Below are 12,228 nucleotides of genomic sequence, written 5' to 3'. Positions count from 1 at the left end.
CCTAGCGGCGCAGCCTCAGCTGTGAGGGAGACTCCAGCTAGAGAAGGTGCTGTCAGCAGAACTTACAGCCAATCAGGAGGGATGCTGGGCTAGTAGAGTAAATGGGCGGGGAATGAATGCACGGTCACATGGGTGATGACGCTAGGAGGGTCACTGTGCGGCTGACGGCTCAGGCTACGTCCTAGTAGGCTAAAGGACCTTTGATGATGTCATCACCATGTGATCAGTCCGGTGTGGGAGGAGTCAACGACAAGGCAATTATGGTGGTGAGACGGTAACAGGCATGGTTGCGTCTGGAAATGGGATTACGTCATCGCTTCCTGCTCTGTACCATGTCATACACACCCCTTTACATGACAGGATATAACTATACATACATACATACACAAACACACCTTCATATGACATTGTGTGTATATCTGTCTGATATCTCTAACTATACATACAGACAACTCCACATGACATAGTGTGTGATATCTGTCTGATATCTCTAACTATACATACACACAGAACTCCACATGACATAGTGTGTGATATCTATCTGATATCTCTAACTATACATACACACAGAACTCCACATGACATAGTGTGTGATATCTATCTGATATCTCTAACTATACATACACACAGACCTTCACATGACATAGTGTGTAATATCTATCTGATATCTCTAACTATACATACACACAGACCTTCACATGACATAGTGTGTGATATCTATCTGATATCTCTAACTATACATACACACAGACCTTCACATGACATAGTGTGTAATATCTATCTGATATCTCTAACTATACATACACACAGACCTTCACATGACATAGTGTGTGATATCTATCTGATATCTCTAACTATACATACACACAGACCTCCACATGACATAGTGTGTGATATCTATCTGATATCTCTAACTATATATACACACAGACCTCCACATGACATAGTGTGTAATATCTATCTGATATCTCTAACTATACATACACACAGACCTTCACATGACATAGTGTGTGATATCTATCTGATATCTCTAACTATACATACACACAGACCTCCACATGACATAGTGTGTAATATCTATCTGATATCTCTAACTATACATACACACAGACCTTCACATGACATAGTGTGTAATATCTATCTGATATCTCTAACTATACATACACACAGAACTCCACATGACATAGTGTGTGATATCTATCTGATATCTCTAACTATACATACACACAGACCTTCACATGACATAGTGTGTAATATCTATCTGATATCTCTAACTATATATACACACAGACCTTCACATGACATAGCGTGTAATATCTATCTGATATCTAACTATACATACACACAGACCTTCACATGACATAGTGTGTAATATCTATCTGATATCTCTAACTATATATACACACAGAACTCCACATGACATAGCCTGTAATATCTATCTGATATCTCTAACTATACATACACACAGGCCTCCACATGACATAGCCTGTAATATCTATCTGATATCTCTAACTATACATACACACAGACCTTCACATGACATAGCGTGTAATATCTATCTGATATCTCTAACTATATATACACACAGACCTTCACATGACATAGCGTGTAATATCTATCTGATATCTCTAACTATACATACACACAGACCTCCACATGACATAGCGTGTAATATCTATCTGATATCTCTAACTATACATACACACAGAACTCCACATGACATAGTGTGTAATATCTATCTGATATCTCTAACTATATATACACACAGACCTTCACATGACATAGCGTGTAATATCTATCTGATATCTCTAACTATACATACACACAGAACTCCACATGACATAGTGTGTAATATCTATCTGATATCTCTAACTATACATACACACAGAACTCCACATGACATAGTGTGTAATATCTATCTGATATCTCTAACTATACATACACACAGAACTCCACATGACATAGTGTGTAATATCTATCTGATATCTCTAACTATATATACACACAGACCTTCACATGACATAGCGTGTAATATCTATCTGATATCTCTAACTATACATACACACAGACCTCCACATGACATAGCGTGTAATATCTATCTGATATCTCTAACTATTCATACACACAGACCTCCACATGACATAGTGTGTAATATCTATCTGATATCTCTAACTATACATACACACAGACCTCCACATGACATAGTGTGTGATATCTATCTGATATCTCTAACTATACATACACACAGACCTTCACATGACATAGTGTGTAATATCTATCTGATATCTCTAACTATACATACACACAGACCTCCACATGACATAGTGTGTAATATCTATCTGATATCTCTAACTATACATACAGACAGACCTTCACATGACATAGCGTGTAATATCTATCTGATATCTCTAACTATACATACACACAGACCTCCACATGACATAGCGTGTAATATCTATCTGATATCTCTAACTATACATACACACAGACCTCCACATGACACAGTGTGTAATATCTATCTGATATCTCTAACTATACATACACACAGACCTCCACATGACATAGTGTGTAATATCTATCTGATATCTCTAACTATACATACACAGAGACCTCCACATGACACAGTGTGTAATATCTATCTGATATCTCTAACTATACATACACACAGACCTCCACATGACACAGTGTGTAATATCTATCTGATATCTCTAACTATACATACACACAGACATCCACATGACACAGTGTGTAATATCTATCTGATATCTCTAACTATACATACACACAGACATCCACATGACATAGTGTGTAATATCTATCTGATATCTCTACAGGGCCGGTGCAAGGATTTTTGCCGCCCCCTCATGTAACACACAAACACTGACAGACAGATAGACACGCACTCAGACACTCACTGAATGACATACACAGAAACTCACTGACAGACACACATACACTCACTGACAGACAGACACACACTCAGACATTCACTGAATGATGTACACAAAAACTCACCGACAGGCATAATCATTGACAGACACACATACACTTACTGACAGACACACACACACGGAAACTCACTGACAGACACTCACTCACTGGCTGACAAACACACAGACACTAAGGCTGGGTTCACACCTCAGCGTTTTACAGAGCGTTCCTACGCGCTGTAAAACACTCTACAGGCAAAAACCAATGCTTCCCTATCGGCATGGTTCTCATCTGGGCGTTTTACAGTGCGTACGATCGCGCTGTAAAACGCCTGACGTCCCAAGAAGTACATGAGCTTCTTTGGGGCGTCTTGTCGCGCGTTCCCGTACATAGACTTCAGCGGGAACGCGCGACAATAGGCGTTCGCTTGTCTCTGTATGCGCGATTGCAAACGCCGGTACAATCGCGCATACAGAGAGCTCCATCGCAAACGCTCAGGTCTGAACCCAGCGTTACTGACCGACAGACATCCACACTCACTGACATGCACACACAGACACTCAATGACAGACACACATACATTTACTGACAGAAAGACAGACATACATACACTCACTCACTGACATAAATACACAGGCAGACACTCACTCAGTCAAACACTTAAACACTCATCTCCCTGGGGTCCAGTGTGGTGCAGCTCCTCAGTCCTCCAGCGCGCCGTTTAGTATGCCAGGGCCGGAATAACGTCATATTCCGGCATCACAGAGGGCGCACGAGGGAGAAGTGGGGAGCTGCTAGAACAGCCTCCCTTGCCGCCCGCCTCCTCTCCTCCAGTAATTTACTGGCAGAGCAGGCACCTGCCATCCGGGTAAGCAGATGCCTGCTCAGCCATATTTAAGAAGAACCTCCACCTCCTGGCCCCCCTGTAACGGCGCTGGGGGCGGCTCAAGAGCCGCTCACCCAGGGCTGCAGCCCCAGTCAGGGGGAGCCCACCAGGGCGCCCCCAGCAGGCCGGCGCCCTAGGCAAACGCCTAGTTCGCCTATATGGTTGCGCCGGCCCTGTATCTCTAACTATACATACTGTGGGATTCGCTCTGGTAGAGAGATTAGCGGACGCAGTACAGAGGCAAAAACAAAGTCTTTGACTTAAACAGTGCAGTGTTTATTCACACATACAAAAATGACAGTTCTTCGTCTTGGTGTTCATTCACACTATGGCAAGTCCACAGAGCAAAAAGCATTCACCTTGTCAGCAGTTTTGGCAGCAGCAGTCCCCAACAGGCTTTAGGGCCTGCTTCCCAGCAATGCGGCTCTCAGCCCTTTAATATGGCTCACATCTGTTAAAAAATCTATCTTGAGAAGATGGCTGCAACCAGAGGCGCCTGAATGGGAAGAGGTCATGGGTACGATGAAGCATATACTTTATTTGGAAAGATTGGAGATAGAAAGACATAAGGAAAAGACAGTAGGCAGGTTCATGGAAAAAAAAAAATGGAAGAAATTTATTTCAGACGCGCTATCAGATAAAGAAAAACAGGAACTAATGTCTCCTTTCAAACAAACAAAATGGTACCTTGTTTCCCAATTAAGTGGCAATTTGGAAAGGTTAGCAGTTTGAGGAGGATAAAATAAAAAAATATATAAATAAAAGCGTCTAGATAGTTTATTAGAGATTACTTTCTAAACCTTATTGACACGTCTTCACAGTACGTTCCTTAAATCTTAAATCATAATAATACGGGCAGTCAGAATCACCTCTTGGGTTAAATCTTAATGATCAAATTTATTTAATTATATAACCCCCAGGGAACATTTGGCTAAATATATTGCTTTTAAAAAAAACTACTGTTCGCTTTATATTTGAAGTCTCCAATTCGATTGTTTATTTTCGCTGCCCATGGATACAGCCACCGCTCGCCTGCCGCATCCATGGGCCGCTCTTGCGCAGAAGAATTTTGAGGAGCCAGTAGCCGACCTCCCTTACAAGCGCGAACGAGCACGGCTCCCGGCGGCCGCGCATGCGCAGATCTATATTCCTTTGTGCCGCATCGGCTCCAGTCTAAACGCGGCACGAATAATTATAGATCAGCGCATCGGCCGCCCGAACAGTTCGGGAGAATAGTGTAGAATTAGCGGAGGAGGAGGGTGTCCAGGCTTTCAGAGTTCAGCAGCGCAGCCTAGATCACACCAGTGAATGGTGAGGAGATCGGGGCTGCGCTGCTGTGTATAACTGTGCCGGCCTCCCCCCCTCCGTCAATTTCAGGATGGCCGAGTATAAATAAAATTCTTGTGGCGAAATTATTGGTGGGGAGTGCGCCCTCCCCCCCCATCATTGGTGGCAGTGGCAGTTCCGATCGGAGTCCCAGCAGTGTAATGCTGGGGCTCCGATCGGTTACCATGGCAGACAGGATGCTACTGAAGTGGGGGGGGCTGATGGAGGCATATGGGGGGCTGATGGAGGCACTATGGGGGGCTGATGGAGGCACTATGGGGGGCTGATGGAGGCACTATGGGGGGCTGATGGAGGCACTATGGGGGGCTGATGGAGGCACTATGGGGGGCTGATGGAGGCACATGGGGGCTGATGGAGGCACATGGTGGATAATGGAGGCACTTGGGGGGCTGATGGAGGAACTTGGGGGGCTATTGGAGGCACATGGGGCTGATGGAGGCACATGGGGGATGATGGAGGCACATGGTGGATGATGGAGGCACTTGGGGGGCTGATGGAGACACATGTGGGTTGTTGGAGGCACATGGGTGCTGTTGAAGGCACATGGGGGCTGATGGAGGCACATGGGGGGCTGATGGAGGCACATGGGGGGCTGATGGAGGCACATGGGGGGCTGATGGAGGCACTCGGGGGGCTGATGGAGGCATATGGGGGGCTGTTGGAGGCATATGGGGGGCTGTTGGAGGCATATGGGGGGCTGATGGAGGCATATGGGGGGGCTGATAGATGTAGCAGGCTGAATAGGCTGATGTTCAGCCACAGTTCTAATGGGGAATGGAATAGACAAATGTAGCAGAGCTGTATATGTGGTGTGTCAGCATCAATGCTGATGGAAGAGAGAAACAGATGTAGCAGAGCTGTATATGAGACTGTTCAGCCACAGTGCTTGTTGAAGAGATAAACAGACAGATGAAGCAGAGCTGAATATGAAGCTTTTCAGACACAGTGTTAGTGGGGGAGTAGAATAAAGATGTAGCAGAGCTATATAGGAAGCCATTCAGCCAAAGTGATGTTAGGGGACTGGAGTAGACACCTGTAGCTGAGCTGTATATGCATCTATAAAGACAGATAGTGTAAGGTTTATACACAACTGGAGTACAGCTGTACTGGAAAAATATCTGCATCAGTGCTGGTGGGCGGGGGTTGGTCATGTTTTATGGGAGACAAAAGCAAAGATTATAAGTCTACTAGCTCACAAGCTTTTGAGCTAATGTATAATATGAAATTATATTTTTTTGAGTAAAAAAAATGGGTTTGTAAGAGATCAGACAGAGATTTTGTGTGTAAGGGTCCATTCACACGCCCGTGGGGTGTTGCGGACCTGCAAATTGCGGATCCGCAACACACCCGGCCGCCCCCCCCCGGTATAGAAATGCCTATTCTTGTCCGGAAGATCGGGGCCGCGCTCCACAAATGCGGACAGCACACTGTGTGCTGTCCACATCTATTCCGTCCCTATAGAGAATGAATGGGTCCGCACCTGTTCCGCAAAATTGCAGAACGTATGTAGACCCATTTGCGGCTGTGTGAATGGACCCTAAAACTGTGCAGAACAACCACATGGTTCTGTACATTGAGCTCACTTATCACAGCTCTCTGATGATTCCCCAGCAGGGGGAGGGGCCTCACAGACACTGCAGGCTGCCAGACTGATGACTCATACTCTTCACATGAACTAGCACGCAAGGACTGAGTTCTCAGTGTGATGTCATAAGGAGGTGTGGCCGGCCTACACTCAAACTGCCTAAGCCCGTCCAGCCTTAGAAACCTCAAACCAGGAAGTGAATTCTGCTGTAACTGCAGTTCAGGCTGATTTAGCAAGAGTTACTTTAAGGGAGTTTGGGGATAATGGGGGGGAGGGTTGGGGATAAAATAAAAAACGTATCAAGATTTATCAGGTTTCGACATCATTTGTACTAACATGCCACATATGTTATATCAAGATTTTGATGTTGCGAAATGTCAACGGCTTTTCTTCTGTGTAATCTGTCTTGGTAAATAAACAGAATAAAAAAATAATAATAATATGGCACATATCATGCAGATGTCAAACCACAGCTACTCCACAGATCCACTGTGAAATGGAGGATAATCCCCACAGCTGAGGCTACTTTCACACCTGCGTTCAGGTGTCCGCTCGTGAGCTCCGTTTGAAGGGGCTCACAAGCGGCCCTGAACGCAGCCGTTTGGCCCTAATGCATTCTCAGTGGAGGCGGATCCACTGAGAATGCATCCGCCTGCCAGCGCTCAGCCTCCTCTCCGCTCAGTGAGCGGACACCTGAACGCTGCAAGCAGCGTTCGGGTGTCCGCCTGGCCGTGCGGAGGCGAGCGGATCCGTTCCGACTTATAATGGAAGTCAATGGGGACGGATCCGCTTGAAGATGACACCATATGGCTCAATCTTCAAGCGGATCCGTCCCCCATTGACTTTCAATGTAAAGTCTGAACGGATCCGCTCAGGCTACTTTCACACTTAGAAAATTTTCTAAGTTATAATGCAGACGGATCCGTTCTGAACGGAGCCACCGTCTGCATTAATATGAGCGGATCCGTTCAGAACGGATCAACCCGAACGCTAGTGTGAAAGTAGCCTGAGACTGCTGGCTGGGTTTTATATCCCTAACCAAAACCCGGCCTGGAACAAGGGGAACAGACACCCACCCTGCACTTTGGCTGCTCCCAGTAAGAGCCGGCCCGGATCGGCTTTACAGCCATACTAAATAACCAATAGTGTCAGTCAGCACTAGCTGCCACTGACACTTAAAATTACCGACTCTTACCTCACCGAGGCCAGGAACTTCGGTGGCACATATCTTCCGTCAATGACGGCCCCTTGCGCTTTCCTACAATACACACAGACCTTCACATGACATAGTGTGTTGTATCTATCTGATATCTCTAACTATACATACACACAGACCTTCACATGACATAGTGTGTATATCTATCTAAGAGCTCTAACTGTACATTCATGCACACACACACCTTCACACAGACCTCCCAAGTTTCCACCTTTTGAGGGTGTTATTTGATTTTTTTTCTTTGCACCTGAAAAAATGCCAGCGGTTATGCTAGCCATATACATGAGAAAAAAGTTAGGAAAAATTTTTTTTTTTATGAAGCGCGAAACTCATCCCCCTGAGGCCACCATGGAGTTTTTTATTTCATGTAAAGAACAGTTAGATTTTATTCTAAATTCCAAGGTGCTGGACCTATTGAAAATTTGTTATATGAGAAAAAAGTTGGCAGATTTCTTTAGAAAAACTTGCATGAACGATCATTCGTGATGGCCGACAGAGACTCCTGTCTACCGAGAAATGTAATCTGCCATGCTCAAAAAGTTTGACCGCCGTCAGCAAAAATTGCATGTTTATGGCATGATTATTTTAATTCAGCTGGTCATTTGCCATTGTGTTCAAGGACCAGGGAGTGAGTTAGTTTTGGTCGGCGAGTTTAATCTGGCATGATGCTGGTGGGATCGTTCATACGCAGTTCGGCTGGTATAGCCAGCTTAGCTGAAAGTCTGGGAAACAAATGTGAAATACACCGTTGTTGTTTGGTAGCTTTTCTTTTCTCACTGGCTTTTAAAGGAGTTGTTTGAGTTATTTTTTTGTTCTTTGTATGTTTCTAACTAGGCAAATGAAAGAACTTTACAATTCACTCACTTTATCTCCAGTGGCTGGTTTCTCAGATTTCATGTGATGTCAGGCTCTCTCCCTGCTCTGATGATGTTTCATGCACAAGCCTGACAGAGCAGATATGAGTCTGTACACCAGACGTCACTGGGCTGGCCACGCCCCCCTGCACTGGCTGAGCTGCTGCTTATTGCTCTCTCCCTGGATTCTTAAGGAAAAACATTAACCCCTTCAGCTGCACAGACTCAGTGCTGAAGGCTTTACTGAGTAGCTGCAGGCAGTGAGGAGACAAATGCTGGGCACAGGAGCTGACAGAGGAGTTCTGCAAAGCATTGCACAAGAACTGGTAGAGGGAAGATCATGTGTATATCAGCAGTGTCATTGTACAGATGGGACTTGTAGTCCTATAAATACAACATGCTGCTGAGTATCCAAGCAGTCAGGCATGTCACTCAGGGCAGCACTTGTATTCACTCCCTTAGAAGAGCAGGGTTAGGGGCAGAGATTGTTGTTGTTGCAGGTAAACTAAGGGCCATAAGAGAACCAATGAGGAAATATATATATTTTTTTGCCTAAAACTTGCTTAGCTCAGTTATATATTGCTGCCCATCAGATTTACAGCGCTATATATTTATTTTTTCTAACTCGGACAACCCCTTTACCTCCTTAACCACTTCAGCCCCGCTAGGTGAAACCCCCTTAATGACCAGGCCACTTTTTACACTTCGGCACTACACTACTTTCACCGTTTATCGCTAGGTCATGCAACTTACCACCCAAATGAATTTTACCTCCTTTTCTTCTCACTAATAGAGCTTTCATTTGGTGGTATTTCATTGCTGATGGCATTTTTACTTTTTTTGTTATTAATCAAAATGTAACGATTTTTTTGCAAAAAAATGACATTTTTCACTTTCAGCTGTAAAATTTTGCAAAAAAAACGACATCCATATATAAATTTTTCGCCAAATTTATTGTTCTACATGTCTTTGATAAAAAAAAAATGTTTGGGCAAAAATAAAAATGGTTTGGGTAAAAGTTATAGCATTTACAAACTATGGTACAAAAATGTGAATTTCCGCTTTTTGAAACAGCTCTGACTTTCTGAGCACCTGTCATGTTTCCTGAGGTTCTACAATGCCCAAACAGTAGAAAAACCCCACAAATGACCCCATTTCGGAAAGTAGACACCCTAAGGTATTCGCTGATGGGCATAGTGAGTTCATAGAACTTTTTATTTTTTGTCACAAGTTAGCGGAAAATGATGATGATTTTTTATTTTTATTTTTTTCTTACAAAGTCTCATATTCCACTAACTTGCGACAAAAAATAAAAAATTCTAGGAACTCACCATGCCCCTCACAGAATACCTTGGGGTGTCTTCTTTCCAAAATGGGGTCACTTGTGGGGTAGTTATACTGCCCTGGCAATTTAGGGGCCCAAATGTGTGAGAAGAACTTTGCAATCAAAATGTGTAAAAAATGACCGGTGAAATCCAAAAGGTGCACTTTGGAATATGCGCCCCTTTGCCCACCTTGGCAGCAAAAAAGTGTGACACATCTGGTATCGCCGTACTCAGGAGAAGTTGGGGAATGTGTTTTGGGGTGTCATTTTACATATACCCATGCTGGGTGAGAAAAATATCTTGGTCAAATGCCAACTTTGTATAAAAAAATGGGAAAAGTTGTCTTTTGCCAAGATATTTCTCTCATCCAGCATGGTTATATGTAAAATGACACCCCAAAACACATTCCCCAACTTCTCCTGAGTACGGCGATACCAGATGTGTCACACTTTTTTGCAGCCAAGGTGGGCAAAGGGGCACATATTCCAAAGTGCACCTTTCAGATTTTGCAGGCCATTTTTTACACATTTTGATTGCAAGGTACTTCTCACACATATGGTCCCCTAAATTGCCAGGGCAGTATAACTACGCCACAAGTGACCCCATTTTGGAAAGAAGACACCCCAAGGTATTCCGTGAGGGGCATGGCGAGTTCCTAGAATTTTTTATTTTTTGTCACAAGTTAGCGGAAAATGATGATTTTTTTTTTTTCTCTTTTTTCCTTACAAAGTCTCATATTCCACTAACTTGCAACAAAAAATAAAAAATTCTAGGAACTCGCCATGCCCCTCACGGAATACCTTGGGGTGTCTTCTTTCCAAAATGGGGTCACTTGTGGCGTAGTTATACTGCCCTGGCAATTTAGGGGACCATATGTGTGAGAAGTACCTTGCAATCAAAATGTGTAAAAAATGGCCTGCAAAATCTGAAAGGTGCACTTTGGAATATGTGCCCCTTTGCCCACCTTGGCTGCAAAAAAGTGTGACACATCTGGTATCGCCGTACTCAGGAGAAGTTGGGGAATGTGTTTTGGGGTGTCATTTTACATATAACCATGCTGGATGAGAGAAATATCTTGGCAAAAGACAACTTTTCCCATTTTTTTATACAAAGTTGGCATTTGACCAAGATATTTTTCTCACCCAGCATGGGTATATGTAAAATGACACCCCAAAACACATTGCCCAACTTCTCTTGAGTACGGCGATACCAGATGTGTCACACTTTTTTGCTGCCAAGGTGGGCAAAGGGGCACATATTCCAAAGTGCACCTTTCGGATTTCACCGGTCATTTTTTACAGATTTTGATTGCAAAGTACTTCTCACACATATGGGCCCCTAAATTGCCAGGGCAGTATAACTACGCCACAAGTGACCCCATTTTGGAAAGAAGACACCCCAAGGTATTCCGTGAGGGGCATGGCGAGTTCCTAGAATTTTTTATTTTTTGTCACAAGTTAGCGGAAAATGATGATTTTTTTTTTTTCTCTTTTTTCCTTACAAAGTCTCATATTCCACTAACTTGCAACAAAAAATAAAAAATTCTAGGAACTCGCCATGCCCCTCACGGAATACCTTGGGGTGTCTTCTTTCCAAAATGGGGTCACTTGTGGCGTAGTTATACTGCCCTGGCACTTTAGGGGCCCAAATGTGTAAGAAGTACCTTGCAATCAAAATGTGTAAAAAATGGCCTGCGAAATCCGAAAGGTGCCCCTTTGCCCACCTTGGCTGCAAAAAAGTGTCACACATGTGGTATCGCCGTACTCAGGAGAAGTTGGGCAATGTGTTTTGGGGGGTCATTTTACATATACCCATGCTGGGTGAGAGAAATATCTTGGCAAAAGACAACTTCTCCCATTTTTTTATACAAAGTTGGCATTTGACCAAGATATTTTTCTCACCCAGCATGGGTATATGTAAAATGACACCCCAAAACACATTCCCCAACTTCTCCTGAGTACGGCGATACCAGATGTGTGACACTTTTTTGCAGCCTAGATGCGCAAAGGGGCCCAAATTCCTTTTAGGAGGGCATTTTTAGACATTTGGATCCCAGACTTCTTCTCACACTTTCGGGCCCCTAA

The 12,228-nt window shown here is 43.9% G+C and overlaps 1 protein-coding gene across 1 annotated transcript in view; it reads left to right on the top strand.

The window, feature by feature from the left end:
- The first annotated feature begins 158 nt into the window (after positions 1–158).
- Positions 159–12,228, top strand: part of LOC122925535 (tetraspanin-7-like) — a 33,294-nt gene continuing 21,224 nt past the window's right edge. The window contains exon 1 of the transcript XR_006387633.1: positions 159–266. The gene's annotated coding sequence lies outside the window, so the exon portion shown is untranslated. The remainder of the gene's footprint in view (positions 267–12,228) is intronic.

Source organism: Bufo gargarizans, chromosome 2 (genome assembly GCF_014858855.1).
Source record: "Bufo gargarizans isolate SCDJY-AF-19 chromosome 2, ASM1485885v1, whole genome shotgun sequence".
NCBI lineage: Eukaryota > Metazoa > Chordata > Amphibia > Anura > Bufonidae > Bufo > Bufo gargarizans.
This window is presented reverse-complemented; position numbering and strand designations above follow the sequence as displayed.